The sequence below is a fragment of the Rhinatrema bivittatum genome, chromosome 3 (genome assembly GCF_901001135.1).
Source record: "Rhinatrema bivittatum chromosome 3, aRhiBiv1.1, whole genome shotgun sequence".
Classification (NCBI taxonomy): Eukaryota; Metazoa; Chordata; class Amphibia; order Gymnophiona; family Rhinatrematidae; genus Rhinatrema; species Rhinatrema bivittatum.
Window position 1 is genome coordinate 159,917,519 of NC_042617.1, and position 19,131 is coordinate 159,936,649.

The 19,131-nt window shown below is 44.6% G+C and overlaps 1 protein-coding gene across 1 annotated transcript in view; it reads right to left on the reverse strand.

Annotated features, from left to right (window-relative positions):
• RASGRP3 (RAS guanyl releasing protein 3) overlaps window positions 1-18,711 on the reverse strand; it is a 305,296-nt gene extending 286,585 nt beyond the window's left edge. Inside the window, exon 1 of the mRNA XM_029593882.1 lies at window positions 18,545-18,711. The gene's annotated coding sequence lies outside the window, so the exon portion shown is untranslated. The remainder of the gene's footprint in view (window positions 1-18,544) is intronic.
• Between the last annotated feature and the right edge of the window lie 420 nt (window positions 18,712-19,131).

The window sequence follows — 19,131 nt, forward strand, 5'->3', positions numbered from 1 at the left end:
GTGAAATTCTTCTAAGCATGAAAGAAGAGCAGGAACGGGGGATGACTGTATCTGATGATCTTAAGGTAGCCAAACAGGTGGATAAAGCAAGACAAAAACCAGAAAGATGTTTGGATGGAAAGGAAAAAGAATGGACAACAGAAAAAGGAAAGTGATATTGCTCCCGTATAAGTCCCTGGTGAGACCTCTTTTTGGGATACTGTGCACAACTGCACTTTCAAAAGGATATAAACCAGTTGGAGTCGGACCAGAGGGTGGCTATTAAAATGGTCAGTGGTCTTTGTTCTGAAGCATATGGGGATGGACTTAAAGATCTAAAAATGTAAACCCTGAGGAAAGGTGAGATAGGGAAAGATATGACAGAAACATTCAAATATCTCAATGGTTTCCATGCACAGGAGGCGAGCCTCTTTCATAGGAAACAAGGCTTTAGAACAAGGGTACATGGGATGAGAGTGAAAAGGGGTAGACAGGATAATCTTAGGCAATATTTCTTTACAGAGAGGGAGGTGGATGCATGGAATAGCCTCCTAATGGAAATGGTGGAGACAAAAACAGTATCTGAATTCAAGAAAGCATGTAATAAATACAAGGAATCTGTGAGGGAGTGATGGGAATTGTAAAGCTAAATTAGTTGCAGATGGGCAAACTAAATAGGCCCTTATGTCTTTTTATGCCATCATCCTATCTCTGACAATTCAGGTCATAAGTACCCAGTAAGATCACAAAGAATAGATCCAATCCCTATGCTCATAACCAAAGATAAGTAGTGATTTTCCTAATAATGGTTGATGTACTTTTCTGCCAGGAATTTGTCCAAACCCTTTTTAAACCCAACTATGCTAACTGCAATCACCACATTCTCTACCAACAAATTCCACAGTTTAATTGTGCACAGAGTGAAAAAAATACTTTGTCTAATTTATTTTAAATGTGCTACCTATTTGCTTTATGGCGTGTTCCCTAATCCTGGCACTATTGAAAAGGGTAAATAACGGTTCCCTATTTACTCGTTCCACTGCATTCACGTTTTTATAATTTCTATCATATTTCCTCGCAGCTGTCTCTTCTCCAGGTTCAAGATCCTTTACCGCTTTTAAGATTTCCTCATAGAGGAATTGGTCCATCCCTTTTATTATTTTGCTCACCCTTCTCTGTGCCTTTTCTAATTCCACTATGCCTTTGTTTTAAGCTAGGGCAACCAGAACTGCACATAATACTCAAGGTACAGTCATACCATGGATTCATAGAGAAGCATTATGACAGCGTCTGCTTTATTTTCTATTCCTTTCCTTATAATTCTAACATTCTGTTTTCTTTTTTGACCATTATGGCACTGGCATTGTGCATTATGACTCCAAAATCCTTTTCCTGGTGGTGATGGAACCCAGCATTGCATGCCAGTAGTCTGGATTATAGAAACATAGAAACGATGGCAGAAGAAGACCAAATGGCCCATCCAGTCTGCCCAGCAAGCTTCGCACTTTTTTTTTTCTCATACCTATCTGTTACTCTTGGCTCTTAGTATCCTTTTGGTTCTATTTCCCTTCCACCCCCACCATTAATGTAGAGAGCAATGTTGGAACTGCATCTAAATGAAATAACTAGCTTAATTAGTTAGGGGTAGTAACCGCCGTAATAAGCAAGCTACACCCATGCTTGTTTACTCCGACTATGTAATTCAGTCCTTGTTGGTTGTTGTCTGTATATAGATCCACTTTTCTTCATTCCCCCCTGCCGTTGAAGCAGAGTTATGCTGGATATGCATTGAAAGTGAAGTATCAGACTTTCTCCCCTGCCGTTGAAGCAGAGAGCTATGCTGGAAATGCGTGAAGTATCAGTCTTTCTCCCCACCGTTGAAGCAGAGAGCTATGCTGGATATGTATTGAAAGTGAAGTATCAGGCTTATTTGGTTTGGGGTAGTAACCATCGTAACAAGCAAGCTACTCCCCGATTTTTTGTGAATGCAAATCCTTTTTTCCACATTTCCTCTTGCCGTTGAAGCTTAGAGCAATGTTGGAGTCTCATTAACCGTGAGTATGTTTATTGAATAAGGATATTATCTCCAGGCAGTAGCCGGCATTCCCGCGAGCCACCCACTCTTCATTCACATCCTCTAGACTTTATGGATCCACAGGGGTAGATTTTCAAAGGGGTACGCACGTAAGATACGCGCGTACCCCCCCCGAAAACCTACCCCAAACCTCCCTGCGCACGCCGAGCCTATTTTGCATAGGCTCGGCGTGCGCATAAGTTCCGGGGCTTGCAAAAAGGGGCGGTTGGGGGCGTGGCTAGGGGGGCACGGTTTGGGATTGGGGGCATGACCGGGGGTGTGTGGGTGGTCCGAGGGCGTGGCCTGTGTCGGGGCCTGCCACGCCGGCGCGCGTAAGTTACTACTGCCCGGAGGCAGTAGTAACTTTTCCGATAAAGGTGGGGGGGGTTCTAGATAGGGCCGGGGGGGGTGGGTTAGATAGGGGAAGGGAAGGTGCGGGGGGGGGGGGGGGGTAGAAAGAAAGTTCCCTCCGAGGCTGTTCCGATTTCGGAGCGGCCTCGGAGGGAATGGGCAGCACATGCAGGGCTCGGCACGCGCAAGTTGCACAAATGTGCACCCCTTTGCGCGCGCCGACCCCGGATTTTATAAGATACGCGCGTATCTTATAAAATCCAGCGTACTTTTGTTCGCGCCTGGTGCGCGAACAAAAGTACGCACGCGCGTAAATTTATAAAATCTACCCCACAGTGTTTATCCCTGTTTGCACAGTGTTTATTCCTATTTACATCACTTTGTACTTGTCCACATTAAATTTCTTCTACTTTTAGATACCCAATCCTCCAATCTCACAAGATCCTTTGCAAATTCTCACAATCAGCTTGTGATCTAACAACTTTGAACAATTTTGTGTCATCTACCAATTTGATCACCTCACTCATAAGTCATAACTCCCTTTTCCAGATAATTTATAAACACGTTAAAAAGCACTGACCCCGGTACAGATCCCAGTGATATTCCACTATTTACCTTTCTCCATTGAGAGAAATGACGAGTCAGTCCTACTCTTTGTCTCCTATCCTTTAACCAGTTATCATTCTACAAATAGTAGATCGCTAACTGGTGGGCTTCATGTAATGCAGGGGCACACAGATAACCCCAAGGGCATTGCCTCTCCCAGATCTCTCTTCCCTCTCTCAGACCCAGTCCACAATTTACACAGACCATTGGGGTGTCAGGGTTATTTTGATCCTAGACTCATAGGGGTGGGGACCAGGTCACCCAGACTCTCACTCTTCCAGAAGATACAGTCTCCCTTGTACTCATTCTTAGATGTTCTGCTTGCAGATCACTTTGACTCCGAAGAAACAGATTGGGCACTTTTAAAATCCAATTTGCAAAAATAGATCCTTAGAAAATCTTCATACAAAACAAACGGTCCAAGGTGCCTTGTCTCAGTGTTTTCTTTGGAAACCCTAACAGTCCCACTCTGGAGTTTAGGGAACAGGCTCTTAGAAAGGCAAGGATCTCCCATCATTCTCTGTTGTTAAACACTACGAATTTAGCTTCTGATGACAGAAAGTTCCAATACAATGTAATCAAAGTCCAAAAAAGAACAACTCCTACTTGCCAGCCACTGACCTTTATGCATACTTCCAAATTACACATTTTATTAAGTCTAGACAGACCTCATTAGCGGACACCCCAGCGGCCCAGCGCCTCCGAGACGTTGTTCAGGTGGGGCGGGGGGGAAAACCTGCCATCTCTTACTTTTACAAGGAAACCCTATGCTTAATCCTCATTCGATGGATTCTCTCTATGAGAAATGGGCAACCTGGGATCTTTTCTCTCTCACATTGTCGGAATTTAAGCAATGTTTCCTGGATTTGTCTACTGTGTCCGATAATATTATATTGCGGGAGACTCAGTATAAGTTTCTTTGGCAATGTTACATTACGCCACAACGGGCCAAGCAAATGAAAATAACACCCTCTTCCCGGTGTCCCAAATGTGCTATGGACCCGGCCTCATACTTTCACTGCTTTTGGGACTGCACAGTGATACTCCACTTTTGGAGAGAAATTTGTGCCGCCTGTTCAGCTTTTCTGAAAGTTAAGTTGCCGCTCCACCCCCATCTTTGGTTATTTGGAGCGGACGTTCCTGTTTTGACACCATTATCCACCCCCCGGCGACTTTTTGTGGCTAAGGCTGGCCTGGTGGGCAAACGACTTATTTTGGCAGAGTGGCTCCAGACACACCGCCCTAGCTATGAACGCTGGTTTGGGCGTTTGGTGAATCTCTGTTCTATGGAACACGCCCTGGTTACGACGGCCACGCCAAAGAAGCTTATACAGACTTCTCAGATTTGGGCGGCTTTTACCGAGCATTTAGGGCCACACACCGGTCCTATACCGGCAACCTGGCGCTCGGTCCCAGAGGATGCGGGGCTCGGGTAGACGCAGTAGTTGTTGCCCGCTTTGCCCTTTCTTTAGCAGAGCTCTGTAGTTCCCAGCCCTGTAATTGGAATCAGGACACGTACTCATACCTCACCCCTTCCCTTATGCCTTATACTGGATACTGTGGGTGGGTGGGAGGGAGGGAGGGGGGGTGGGTTAGTTTGTTCTTTAGTATCATGCTATGTTTTTGCTGTTGTTCATGTTGGTTATTGTTGTCATTGAAAACCTTAATAAAAATATATTAAAAAAAAAAAAAAAAAAAAGAACAACTCCTTCCTCTGGTGGGCAAGAATGGTAGATAAAAGATTCCTTCCAAAAACAGGAACAAACTCACATGACATCCCTCCTGGGCAATTGCAGGTCTGGAAAAAAATAAACTCTTTGCAAAAGACATACTTTTCCAAAATTGTATCTTCTTCTCTCATAACAATCCCTCCCAGTGACATGAGGAGGCTGTCAAGGGTAGAGTCCTTTCCCTTTTGAAGAACAGGCTGTGGGGCCTGAAGTTGGGAACGTCTCTTACTCTCTTCCTCTCTCTCCAAAAATAAAGCAGCCTATGTGCACATGCTCGACCTGCTTTTAGATGGCTTTGCTGACCAATCCTGGTCGACCTCGATTAGGAATCAGTAAGTGAAGGTTTGCAAAGTGCTGAAAAATCCCTAACCGTAAGCTAGGGCAGTTTTAGATAATGAGGGATCCAAAGGGTCCCTACAATAGGGACATGATTTCGCGTGTATTTTTGGGCGCATAATAAATAGGAGTTGCAAGGCGGAGTTATGCTGGGATTGGGATTTACATGCATGCTTTTAAGTTTCAAAGTACCTGTGTCAATCCACACGCACATGATCACACCCAGTCTCGAGCAGCTGTAATGTTTGTGTGCCTGCGCTGCGTGGGGCTGCACACCCAGCCGCACATTTTCAAAGTGGACATTCGCACATAAATCTGCTTGAACAATTCTGACCGAAGCCTGCAGGTAAAAAGCACCCATAGACTTTAGCCTATGCAGGTTGTTTGATACCCTCAAAATAAAACATAACATGCTCAGGTTAATAGCCATGAGAATTGTTGTCCTCTACGCTGTGAAAAGTATACACCGGCTTTCATACTGCTCATGCTGCTTTCATTTAGGTTACAAAGAGATATTCCCAGGGGCGTCCTTAGGTCAGGCAAGGAAAATAGAGTGCATGCATTACATTTTCACAGTAAGACATCTGATCGATATCCATTGGCATTAGAAAGATTTTTAATATGGAGAATTGCTTATTGTCAACTCTTGATTGTCTTCAGGTGAGAATTTGATCATTGGGTCCTGTAATGTTTGGCCGATTGTGGGTTTGCCCCACGACCAGTTTCAGTCACCCCGGGATGGCGCGATCCTCAGCCACAGCAGAGATGCTGCCATCATCTGTGGCTGGACGCGGCCCACTTCTCTCTAGATGTGCGTACACACAACTCGGCCCACTAAATAGGCCCCATGGTGGGAACCTTACCCGTGACATTTCCTGATGACGTCAATGTGGCTGGGTATTTAAATCCCAGTTAATACCTTTGCAACAGGTTGTCCTGCCGTTCTTAGCTGCCTGCAGTATGTGTTGCTTCCTTGCTCCTGCCTTGCCTTGCTCCTGTTCTTCTCCACTTCTCCCTGTCCTCCTCCTAGCCTAGGTTCCATGCCGTTCTTCTTTGACTGCTTCTTGGATCTTGACACCTGCTTTGCATACTGATGTTGCTTGTTCCCTGCTTACCCTGACCTTTGCCTGGATTCCAACGTTGCCTGATCTCTGCCTGGTTTCTGACTCCGCCTGATCACTCTCCATGGGACCCTCATCTAAGTTCTGCCAGCCTCAGAACTCAAGGGCTCAACCTGCTGGGGAAGAGACTGGTAAAGGTTAAGTGTAGCTCCTGTCCCAGACTGAACGAGTCTGCCTACTGTCAGTGGAGGCCCAGCTGGTTCGCTAGCCAGGCAGCGCCAATCCCACCACGGCTGAAGGGCTCACACTTCGTGACTGGTCCTAGTATTTTTTGGTGCTTTTGGACATCATAGCTGCTACTGACACCCTTAATCTTATTACTTTAATAGCTAGATTAAGGCAGATTGGGAGCATGGGTACTGTTCTTGCATGGTATACATCCTATTTGTCTGCTCGGATGCAGCAAGCCAGGATTGACTCTAACATTTCCTCCTCAAAGCATAAAGTGAAAACAGGCGTAACGCAAGGTTCCATTCTGTCAGCAATACTATTTAACATCTATATGGCACTTATTTGCAGACTTCTCACTGGGCTTGGTGTTGGGTACCATATTTATGTGGGCAATGTTCATTTTTTGGTACTAAAATCCACCACTCGCTTTTGTCTCAATATATTTGTCAGTTATTAAATTAGCACTGGATTTGAATAAGACCAAAATTGTCAGAATGAGTCATTTCACATTGATTAATCTACCCCCAGCATCCGCTTCAAGCTGACGGAATCACAATGCCAATTGTACCATAGATAAAAGATCTGGGAGTTTCATTGGAATCGGACCTCTCCTTTCATGCACAGATGAAGGCAGCTGCAAGGGGCGCATTTATTTTTATTTATCCCTCCTGCACTGGCTGAAGCCTTTGCTGATCTCTTGCGATTTTTGCCTGGTGCTGCGGGCATTAGTTTTGACATCTCTCAGTTACTGTAACTCTGTCTATGTCGGAGTCCCTCCGGGCACTGCAGTTTGGTAAAGAGCACTGCGGCACGCATGCTGACAAACTCTGGCAGTAGGGGAAATACAGTATATCGGGCTCCAGTCACTGCACTTGCTCCCCCTGCAATAGCGGGTTAAATATGTGTCTTTGATCCATAAATTCATGAACAACAATGTGACCCCTTTGGATCTCCGAGATTTTATAACCCCCCCACGCAACCTTAAGATTGATACATCATGGGCTGCTTCAGGATCCATCACTACGATTTGCCTGTCAGAGAGAGACCCGAAAGAGAGCTCATTCAGCGGCAGGGCCTATCTTGTGGAGCGCACTGCCAGATTATCTGAGAATGAGTACTTGCACTCAGACATTTAAGCAACAACTGAAGGTGCATTTTTTTTTTTTTTTAAGCAAGCCTTCGAACTCCAGGTCTAAGGGTAACTTCGTCACTCGGTCAGGCTGCGTTATTTCTCTTTGTTATCGGTGTGCGAATTGTGTGTATGTCGATATGGCTGAACTGTAGTTTTTAAAGAACGTATATTTTTATGTACCCCGCTCTGAACATCGGAGAGAACGGGAACAACGTTTTCTAAATAAATAAAATTCTACCCCTCTTGGTCGCTCAAGTAGAACAGAATGCGCAACGTACGCGGCCAATTTTAAAACATGCATTTTACGCTAATTAATTTTCAAAAAGAACTACTCAGGTGGTTTCTCTTTGAAAATTCACTATAAGTGCATGCAAAAAAAAGTACTCAAGCCATTTGGAACTACACCAGTTATTTAGAAACCACCTCCATAAATTGTAATCATCTTTCAAATAACTCCTTTTTTTATATGTAGCTTATTGAGAGTCATCATATTGTTACAATCTGAAACAAGCAAACAGAATTTCCCTTGGGTGGGATTGGAATGTAGCAGCAACACCCACAGCATCGAGTCCCCCTTTAACATTGCATGCCATAAAAAAAAAAAAATAGTTTCCAAGGACATTTATGATCATTATTACCACTGCACGTTCCAGGAAAAAAAACAAGGCAGAAAGATGAAATGGATATTGAAAATTACTTTCTCTTCATAGGCTAAATCTTATTAAATCCAAAACAGTCCTCTCATTTTACATGGACAGTTTTTAATTATTATACCACAGAAGTTGCTGGTAGTACTGGAGATGTTGTTTGAGCAACATCTCTAATAAAGTATTGGGTCCTAACCAGTAACAACAAATACTGTAGCATTCGCTATATTTCAAATCGAACAAAACCTAGAACAGTGATCAACTAAGCCATAGATTAGAATACAGTTCATGGGAAAAGAATGCATTTGAGAACTCCAGACTACAAATTTTTCTTGAGGGCCTATTTACGAAACATTTACCATCATTTTGTGTTTATGGGAAAATGCTTAGTTGGCAGGGCTGAAATTACCTTCCATCCTCATACAGTTCTCCTCATTGTATAACAGGGGAGGACAGATCTGGTCCTCGAGAGTTATAGACAATGCTGGCGTTCGGAGTTTCTAAAATACAGAGGTATGAGAATCCAGCAGGCTGTGGCCGTAATTGTCTATCATGGTGCCTCTTGTGTATGTCTTCAAGTATCTTTTCATGTGGCACTGTCTCTATCTGGCGTGCTATGTTCTACTGCCTAAGCTGAGGGTAATTTCATGCACAGGTTACAATTATTTCATGCATAAAATATGTATGCATACTTTTATTAGATATGTGCACAGACTGTGAAGATCCCTGCATTAGAAAATGTGTGTATACTGACACATATGTGCGTACTTTAGGGGCAGAGATAAGTGGCATCTGATAAATTGTGCAGCCACTGCCACGCAGTTTATGAAGTACAGGCATAACTTTAAAATTACCCCATAAAAGCAGAGAGAAATGGTTCCAAAATGGGACCTTTTCCAACTTGTTCTGAGACATTTTTCCAGTTTCATTCCCATGCAATCAAAGAAAAAGGAAGGATGGTGACATGGACCAACTCCCATGAATTTCCATGGCTGTATGAAAAAGAAAACATAATTGTATTCTTCCATAGGAAATAATGAGAGGTATGGGGGCATAGAAACAGAGACAAATAAAATATGATGGCACATAAGGCCCATCCAATCTGTTCAATTTAATTCCTGCTGCCTTGCCACAGATCCCAATTCATCTCTGTTTTCCTCACAGCTAAGGAAAGCCATTAAGGCTTACTCCTGCCTTAAGCCTAAATTTTCAAAGCCCACGCGTGTAAATAAAACAGGCTTTATGTGTGCGCTGGGCCTTGAATGCGCATTTTAGAATGTGTCTGGGCCGCACGCATAACCCCTGTTAAACACAGACGTGCCGGGCCTCTCCAAAGGGGCGGGCGGGGGTGTGGTCTTGGCGGGGCGGGGTGGGGCAGAGGCCGGCTGGGACAGTGGCCATTAGCCGCTGTCCCAGGGAACCGTGCGCTTGAGGAGCAGTAAGTAGGGAAAAAAACAACTTTCAGGTAGATAGGTAGGGGTTAGGGGTCGGGGTGGAAAGGGAAAAGGAAAGGAAGGTTATGCAGGGGGGTAAGGAAGGTCCCTACCAGTGGACTGGGAGGGAACTGAGGGAGGACCAATTGTGGCGTCAAGCCTATTAATGGAAAATTCGGGCTCCCAGCGCATGCCGCCCGCAAATGCGCGCGTATATTTTAAAATCTGGTGCATATGTACGCATGGCCATCTGATTTTATAACATGCATGCACCGGCGTGCGCATAGTAGATGTGCATCATAGTAGAGGCTTTGGGGAAGCAAATCAAAGCTACATAATGAGTGCGTGAATAACCTTTTGAGCTTGTAGGCGGGAACAGAGGCAGAGAGAACCCCAATAATGGAGATCATATTTAGGCTCTGCTTCTTGTGTGTTCTGAATATCTTTATATGTCTCCTTCCAAATAACCTTTGGAGTCTTTCAAAGCATACCAAATAGTGGGTGAAGATCCCCATTTCTGAACTGTGAAATTTGGGCACCGTTCGCCTAATGGTGGCCACAACCTTGAGGGGTGAACTGACCCTCAGGGCTGCTAGATAAAGAATGCCAAAAGTTGAATCAACCCCATCTCTCATGTACAGTACAAGAAATGAACCCAGAACCTAGGAAATAAATTAGAACCTATTTAACATTCTTTCATGACAAGAATCTTTCTTTTATGCTATAACCTTTAGTAAAAGCTTGACCAATTACTTTTTCCATTGATTACCTATAATAAGCTGACACCATGGCATGATAAAGTATATTATCATATTCTTCCACAATGAAAATAACTAAAGCCAAGTTTAGCTATTGCAGTAAACCGGATGTAGCCAATACACAGCTTGAATTGCCAGCCTCCTAGCTCTCATGGATTTTTAGTTATAAAAATGATATCTCACTGACAATGTAGATATATACACTCACACATACAGAAATGAATATACTCTAACTGGCCCTTACTGCCTTTTAGTTTCCAAAACTGTAACAAAGACCTCACAACACAGCTTTTATGCTTCCATGTCAAATTTCAGTTTACAGGCCAGAACCTGTTTCAAAATTATTCAAGTCACATGCATTTCCAGCACAACTGAAATCGCTTTGCATTGGTGCCAGTAGGTATATGGTAAATAGCAGGCAGGAAGAGATGAACATCTAACGAAATCAGATATAGGAGGGCAATATTCAAAGCCATTTACCCGGGTAAATAGCAATTAGCCTGAACAAATTGACCATCTGAAAATTGCGCCCCCTCAATACATTTAAAAGTAGGCGCAAGTCTTCTGGGGCATGCGTGTTTTTAGCTGGGCTGTGAGGAGGCCTTCCCGGAGGTGTGTTTATGCTGGGGGAGAAATATAACCCATGTAAGATGTGATTTGAAATCAATGTGAATTATGTTCCATTGAAATTTCACCTACATAGAAAATCCCGTGGGTACTATGCACCACAGTGTACACGAAACATCCATTTTGGCACTGGCAGTTGCAATCGTTTCATCATTTGTATTGTGTCTCAGCTACTTGACTTCTTGTTGAGACTCTCTTTGGTCTCAGCCAAAGTTTACAGTAATTTAAGCAAGTAGTGAATATTTTTCTCCTGCTGCAGGAAATGCTGTGGTTTTACAAACCTTGGTTTGTTACCTTTTATCCCAGAAGCTCATGTTATACCCCCTTCCCTCTCCTTTTACCTCCATTATAACTAAGGAGTGCTATAAAGTTACCTGCATAACAAGACCAATGCAAAAACCGCATTTGCCCACGCAAGGGTAAATTTTCAGTAGGGCGCTCCTAACTGCAAAGATACGTACATACTTTCAAGCCACACAAAAACAAACCGATTTCAAAACACAAGATACCTGTGTGCATTGGTTTGGAAGACTGGGCTTACATCTCGAGGTACGTGTGTACCCTGACATGTTTCACAATGAGGGCATCGGTTAGCTGCGTCAGCGTCGTGCCTGTAATACACCCCAGAAGCAGTAGAGAAGGTGCGAAGTGATCTAAGAAAGCCTGGTTGTAGGCTTGGCAGTTAGGATTGAATGTGAAGAAGTGCAGCGTCATGCCTTTGCGGTTCGAAACTCGAAGGCGTTGATTTTAAAAATGTTGCTCGTGCAAAAGAGCCCACGCAACACGTCTGTGGGCCACGTACGAGCAACGCAGATTTTTAAAAAGTCACGAATTACACATGACTGGACTCTTGTGCCTGTTAAAAATAAGGGGCGGAAATGGGTTGGGGAATGGGCTTTCTGGGGCAGAGCTAATGCTTACACACATAAATCCGTATTTGAAATCCAGTGGCTGCAACACACGCAGGCTTGTTATCCACGTAACTTTATTGCTGCTCCTGATGAGGAGCAAGTCTGCAGATCCAGCATTTTAGGGTTTACATGACAGAGTGAGGAATCCTGGTCAATTGGGGGTGTGTGCAGGAGAAAGACCAGAGAGGTCTGAAAGACCTCGAGGTTACCTGGCCCAATTGGTGGACTCATTGGTAAAACTGGGAATGTCCCTCTGCATACATACTCGTGTAGAAGCCAGCAAAGTCGTATAGAAGATACGCGAAGTAGCTTTGCTCGCATATCCTCTTAAAATTAGGAGCATATGAGCATATTTATGCATTCTAGGCATATTTTAAATTTTTCACCTGTAAATGCACGCATGGGGGTAGATTTTTAAAACAGCGCGAGCGTGTCTACGTGCACGCGCTATCTGGCGAGCGCACATGGACACGCGATTTTATAACATGCGCGAGCAGGTGCGCGCATTTTATAAGATCGTGGGTCGGCGGGCGCAATGGGGGTGCACAATTGTGCACCTTGCACACACTGAGCCCGGGCCGAGATGCGCTGCCTTCCCCCCCCCCCCCCCCGTTTGAAATTGGAGCAGCCTCGGAGAGAACTTCCCTACCCCCCCCCCCACCCCACCTTCCTTTCCCCTACCTCTTCCACCCTTTCCCCCCTACCTTTTTCTTTTGTTTCTTTTATTCTGGCGCACGCGAGCCCCAGCACACCAGCAAATGGCCGCTGTGCCTGGAGCCTACCCGCCCCTTTTTGCAAGCCCCAGGACATACACGCATCCCAGGGCTTTATGTGCATCGCCGGCAAGCGCATGTTTTAAAATCTGTGGGCCGTGTGCACATGCCTGCAGGATTTTATAATCCGTGTGTGTATGTGAGGGCAACGCGCACAAGGGGAGGGGGATTTTTGCAATTTCAACATGGCAAAGAATTTCGGCCTTCCCCAGTTCCATCCCAGTCTGCTCCAATTAAGCAGCAGACTGGGAGGGAACTTCCCTACCCCCCTACCTATATTCCCTCCCTCTTCCGCTCTTCTCCCCAGCCCCTAAACCCTATCCTTATCTTTCCTTTTTTTTTTTTTTTTGTGGTTCAACTTACTTCAGGGCCCAACCTGAAGTAAGTTGAACCACAACAACAAGTAAGCCAGCCAGCGTGCGAGTCTTCGGGACAGCGTTCAAAATGTGTCTCCCTAGCTGAGGCTGATTTCCGGATCCTCCATTACATTCTTTCACACCATTAAAATCCATTTGAGGGTCCTAATCAGAAACATGCCAGAAACCATATAAATGTGAGCAGTTATACTTGATTGAAAAGGGGCAAGCTCGTGCTCTTCAGCTCGGCTCTCTTCCTCGTACCTCAGTAAAAGGTAAAATCCAAGGTCTCCAGGTATGGTGATCATTCGTTCCTCAAACCAGCCCAAGGTATAACATATTATCTGCAAATGCGTTCCATGCTATTGCTGCAATTCACCAGCATAGTTCTACAATAAGTACGTCTTTCTTTTTTTTAAAGCAGCTATGGTAAGATCATGAATCATTAGGACCTTGGTGCAAAACAGGATAAGCTATGCAGTTTCTTCCCCAACTGAACAAACAGAATTAATTGCAGAAAAATGATTAACCAGAATAGGTTTATTCCTACTCAGAAGTGACAACACTTGACAATGCAGACAGGCAATTTGTATTTAGGGAATACAATGTGACTTTTAAGGATTTCACATTGCTTACGTAAATAGAGATCAAGAGGAAAGTCCCAAACAGTCTCAGGGTGGTTTTTCTTTTTAACTTGTGCTCACTCGAGTTGGTCTAGTGGACTACAGGTGAAAGTACTCAGAGTCAAAGTGACCACTTCCCTCCTTGGCAACACAGTTTTCTTAAGTCAGAACCCAACTGCAAATCTGCTTTGTTTTTTTTACAAGCTGCTTCCTAGGTACGCTTGAATGTACACAGCATTAGGAGTGAGCATTTCAGAGTTTTCACGGACAGATTCCTGAAGTTACATAATGCATCTCTTAGACATGACTTAAGGATTTTAAAGGCATGCTGCCTATTCCTTTCCTTCTTTGATAATGTATGTATCCCTCTTCTCTTTCTCCATTCTGGCATTTTTCCCTCTCATAGAAGAATTCACAATAGGAATCAAATTCCCATTTCATGTTGCTCATTGACTGGAAGTCTCTCACAGATGGGGTTGCATATTCTTCCCAGAAGATCGTGATCTCACCAGGAGTCTGTCATTTCCTCTACTGCCTTGTTACTAGACCTTTTGTCTCTCAGTTTCTGTATTCACACATTGTATACACGGATTCTCTCTGAATCACTGAACTATTCCCTCTAAAGCATGCTCACAAAACTCTGGGGCGTTACCACTAGGATTCCAAATGGAGAAGTTCACACTCTCTGGAACCTACCATGTGGCACAGAAGCTGTAACTATCCTGGCTGCTAGGTAGCCCCCTCACCAGCAGAGGTTCTCACAGAGCCACACTCTTTCCTGCTCTAACCACCTACTTAATCCCTCTATGACACAACAAAGCCAGCCCTATTTAGTCATAAGAAGAACATAAGTCTTGCCTCTTCCACAGCTCCTTGCATTGACTCACCTTGCCTTACCTTGCTACTGCATGGCCACTGTGGCTTTCTTGTTTCCCCTTGCTGCTTGGCCTTCCTATCTTACCTTGTGGCCTCTTAGGCCTTCTTACTTTTTCATGTGGTCTCCTTGGCCTTCTTGCCTTGTCTTGTGGCCTCCTTATGCCTTGCCTCGTGGTCTTTGGGCCTTCTAGTCTGGCGTGGCTCTGCCTTGTGACCAGGCCCTGTGCTTCCATTAGGCAAATTAGGTGGTTTCCTAGAACACCAAACGTTTGGGGACAGCAAAATCCTACCAATGCAAAGTACAGAGGTGCTGTGCCAGATCAAATACTGCTCAAGAAAGGAGCACTGTGCTGGAGCCACTGCCCTCTATAGGAAGGAGCGCTGTGCTGGAGCCACTGCCCTCTATAGGAAGGAGCACTGTGCTGGAGCCACTGCCCTCTATAGGAAGGAGTGCTGTGCTGGAGCCACTGCCCTCTATAGGAAGGAGCGCTGTGCTGGAGCCACTGCCCCCTATAGGAAGGAGTGCTGTGCTGGAGCCACTGCCCCCTATAGGAAGGAGTGCTGTGCTGGAGCCACTGCCCTCTATAGGAAGGAGCGCTGTGCTGGAGCCACTGCCCTCTATAGGAAGGAGCGCTGTGCTGGAGCCACTGCCCTCTATAGGAAGGAGCGCTGTGCTGGAGCCACTGCCCCCTATAGGAAGGAGCGCTGTGCTGGAGCCACTGCCCCCTATAGGAAGGAGTGCTGTGCTGGAGCCACTGCCCTCTATAGGAAGGAGCGCTGTGCTGGAGCCACTGCCCCCTATAGGAAGGAGCGCTGTGCTGGAGCCACTGCCCCCTATAGGAAGGAGCGCTGTGCTGGAGCCACTGCCCTCTATAGGAAGGAGCGCTGTGCTGGAGCCACTGCCCTCTATAGGAAGGAGCGCTGTGCTGGAGCCACTGCCCCCTATAGGAAGGAGTGCTGTGCTGGAGCTGCCAGCAATAGGCAAGTTGGAAGGGAGTGCATGACTGAATGTTTGCTTAGGGTGACAAATACTCTTTCACCTGCCTGCTTGTGACCTTCATTTCTTCTTGTCTCACCTTGCCTTGCCATATGGCCTGCATAGGCCTCCTTGTCTGTTGCTTGCTTGTTTTGTCTTATATGTACTTTGTACTGCATTAGTTCCTGTTTTCCTCTGTCTGTCCATTCTTTGCCTTGTTCTTATGGTCCTTTCCAGTCCTAGTCTTGTCCTGTGCTTGACTTGTCCAGCCCAGTCCTCCCTATGGGCCTTCAGTTTCAGCTCTTGTATCTCACTCCTGCCTTGCCTCCAGTTCTAGTCCCAGTCACCAGCTCTAGGCCCTGGCTCCTGTTCCCATCCTTATCTCCAGTTCTCGCCAATCCTCAGCTCCTGCCCGTTGCCAGCGCCTGCCCAACTCTAGTTCCAGCCCTGCCTTCAGTTCCAGCCCTGCCTCCAGTTCCTGCCCTGCTGGACCCCAGAATCTCTCAGCTCAGCCCAAGGTGGAGGGAGCTGCCAGTCAGAAGACCTTGTCCTGCTTTGCCTTTGAAGCCGCTATACCCCATTCCTGCTGGGGAAAGGCCTGAATCCAGCCTGCCTGAGCGCGACAGGTGCTGCCCTTGCAAACTTTGCACCTTTCCCTTTGTGTCTCTTTATTCTTAACCTTTTTATAAGCACGAGTCTCTCTTTCATTTTCTATAATAAAGGGATGGTCAAGCTTTCAAACATGACAATATGGGGAAAAAAATAGTGATTACTGTTACAGAAAGGCACAGAATGACTTTTGGTTTTATAATATAGACTCTGTAAAAATGCTGCATATCTGACATGTATAAAAAGTGTGGTATATTATTTGTGTACCAGTTGGCTACACCTGATGAGTTTAGGCTTCTAAAGACTCCAGGGTGCCCTCGTGCTCCTGCCGTAAGGAAAGAGTGAGATCAGAGGCCAAGGAACACCCTTGGATCTTTACCATTTTGTTTAAAATCAACTTTTATTATAGAGATGAATAAAATAAATAACGAAACTCCATTTTCTTACAGTTTGAGAATAAATGTTATTTGAAATGTGATTCGCTTCCCCGTCCTCTGTGCCACAATGTTGATTACTAAACTTCCTGCGGCCTGTGCAGTCCCCCCCCCCCCCCCCCCCCCCCCCCCTTCACCAGGACCAGCTGTGGCCCGCGTGTGGCTGTTAACATTATTTCCTTGTTGAGCTGCCTGCAAATCTCCTGTGGCCAGCTGTGGAAAACATCAGCATGTTCTCATGGGCTGCCTTGTAAATCTTTATCCATTGAAACGACATGACTTTGAAAAGAATTCATGAGTCTCACCTACTTGTTTCCTCCCCCCAGCGTTCATTCTTTTAAAAGCTTTCCCAAAATAGGGAGAGATTATAGTAAAATATAAATATGTGAGTCTGCTCCAGTGTAACTATTGTGAATGATGGCATCATGCTGAAATCAGAATCTAATAGAGTAAATGCCAATAAGTGAAAATATATATTCTGAATCTCTTAATTCAAAACTAGAAGCCAGGTATGCAATGGGGTGAAGCCAGGACTGGCTTTGTCCTTGCCTTGTGACATATTCCTGGCAACTGTGCCCTGGTTCTCGAGTGCCACAAACAAGTCTAAGATTGACTATATTAATTAAGTGGCAATGCCTAGTAGAAGAAAGCATCTGTCATGGGTTATAAAATCTTTATTTGGAATCTGATAAAATAGCTAACAGAAAAAGCAAGTTGAAAAGTACCTGCTAGAAGCATGATACAAAGGTGTGATTCTTTTCCTCACTGCAGGTGAAAGTTGTCACAGAAGATTGACGGTGAAAGTTGTCAAGGAGTTGAAATTTTGCACGGATTTATACCAAAATTATAATTAAGAACATAAGAAGTTGCCATGCTGGGTCAGACCGAGGGTCCATCAAGCCCAGCATCCTGTTTCCAATCCCGGTTACAAGTACTTGGCAAGTACCCAAACATTAAATAGATCCCATGTTACTAATAGCAGTTTATGGACTTCTCCTCCAAGAACTTATCTGAACCTTTTTTAAACGCAGTTACACTAACTGCCTTAACCACATCTTCTGGCAATAAACTCCAGAGCTTAATTGTGCATTGAGTGAAAAAGAATTTTCTCTGATATGTTTTAAATGTGCTACTTGCTAACTTTAGGGACTGCCTCCTAGTCTTTCTATTATCTGAAAGAGTAAATAACTGATTCACATTTACCCGTTAAATCCTTTCATGATTTTATAGACCTCTATCATATCTCGCCATAGTCATCTTTTCTCCAAGCTGACAGTCCCAACCTCTTTAGCCTATCCTCATTGGTGAGCAAATCTATGCCCTTTCTCATTTTGGTCACCCTTCTCTGTAACTTCTCCAGTGCAACTATATCTTTTTTGAGATGTGGTGACCAGAGTTGCACAGTATTCAAGTTATGGTATTACCATGGAGCGATACAGAGGCATTAGGACATTCTCCATTTTATTCACCATTCCCTTCCTAATAATTCCTAACATTGTGTTTGCTTTTTTTGATCACTGCAGCACACTAAGCCGATGATTTCAATGTATTTTCCATTATGATACCCAGATCTGTTTCCTGGGTAGTACTAACTCTTAATATCAAACCTAACATCGTGTAGCTATAGCATGGGTTATTTTTCTCTATATGCATCACTTTGCACTTGACCACATTAAATTCATCTGCCATTTGGATGCCCTTTCTACCAGTCTTGCAAGGTCCTCCTGCAAATTATCACAAGCCTCTTGTGATCATTTTAGACCCAATTATTATTATGTGTTATTTCAGCCAAATCTATTCATTGATTTCCATCTTCCACTATGCATATGGACAAACAGACACAACCTTGACAATTGGTGCTCTCACTCTAGCATAATGCATCTACAGCCTACAAGACACTATCAAGGATAAAATTAGCAGGCGATTATGGTGGAACAGGCTGGCACTGTAAAATGAGTGCCTATGAAAAGTGTTACATGCAGGGGGTACAGCCCAGCAAAACATTTAGCAAAGACCCTTACCTTTCATTTGAATACCTCCTTCCTTGGCTTCACACACGTTTCTCTTGGAGCACTTTAAATATTCTAATTTCCCCGTTTTGGCAGAACTCTTTATTTCAAATTCATTGGCTAGCCCTTTGTCTTTAAGCAAAGTCCTGAAAAAATCTATGCAAAATGCCATCAGTCCACGCTTGGCAACCTCAGCTGAGTGAAGCTCTCTCAGCTCTGGAGGGTTGAATTAAATGGTACGCGCACTTCCTCCTATTCTTTCCTAACTTAGCTTTCCTGCCTCCACTGAAGCTTTTTCCTTTCCCCGACTATAAATAGGATCAACTGCCATAACTCAGTAAATTGCAATAAAACAGGCAGGAAATACATTAAAAAGAGGATAAAAGGAATTTCATTGTCTACCTGGAAGCTGAGCACAGATGAATCGCTAGAGAAGACATTTGCATAAGCAAGGGTAGAAGAATTTACAAAAAGATGTATATCATGGGAAGGAACAAGGAGTTAGACAATTATACACAGAGCGCTCCGTTTCCAGCAACAGCTCTGGGGTAGCTTCTACAGCAAGCGATCGACATTCTGCAGCAAAGTTTCTGCAATTT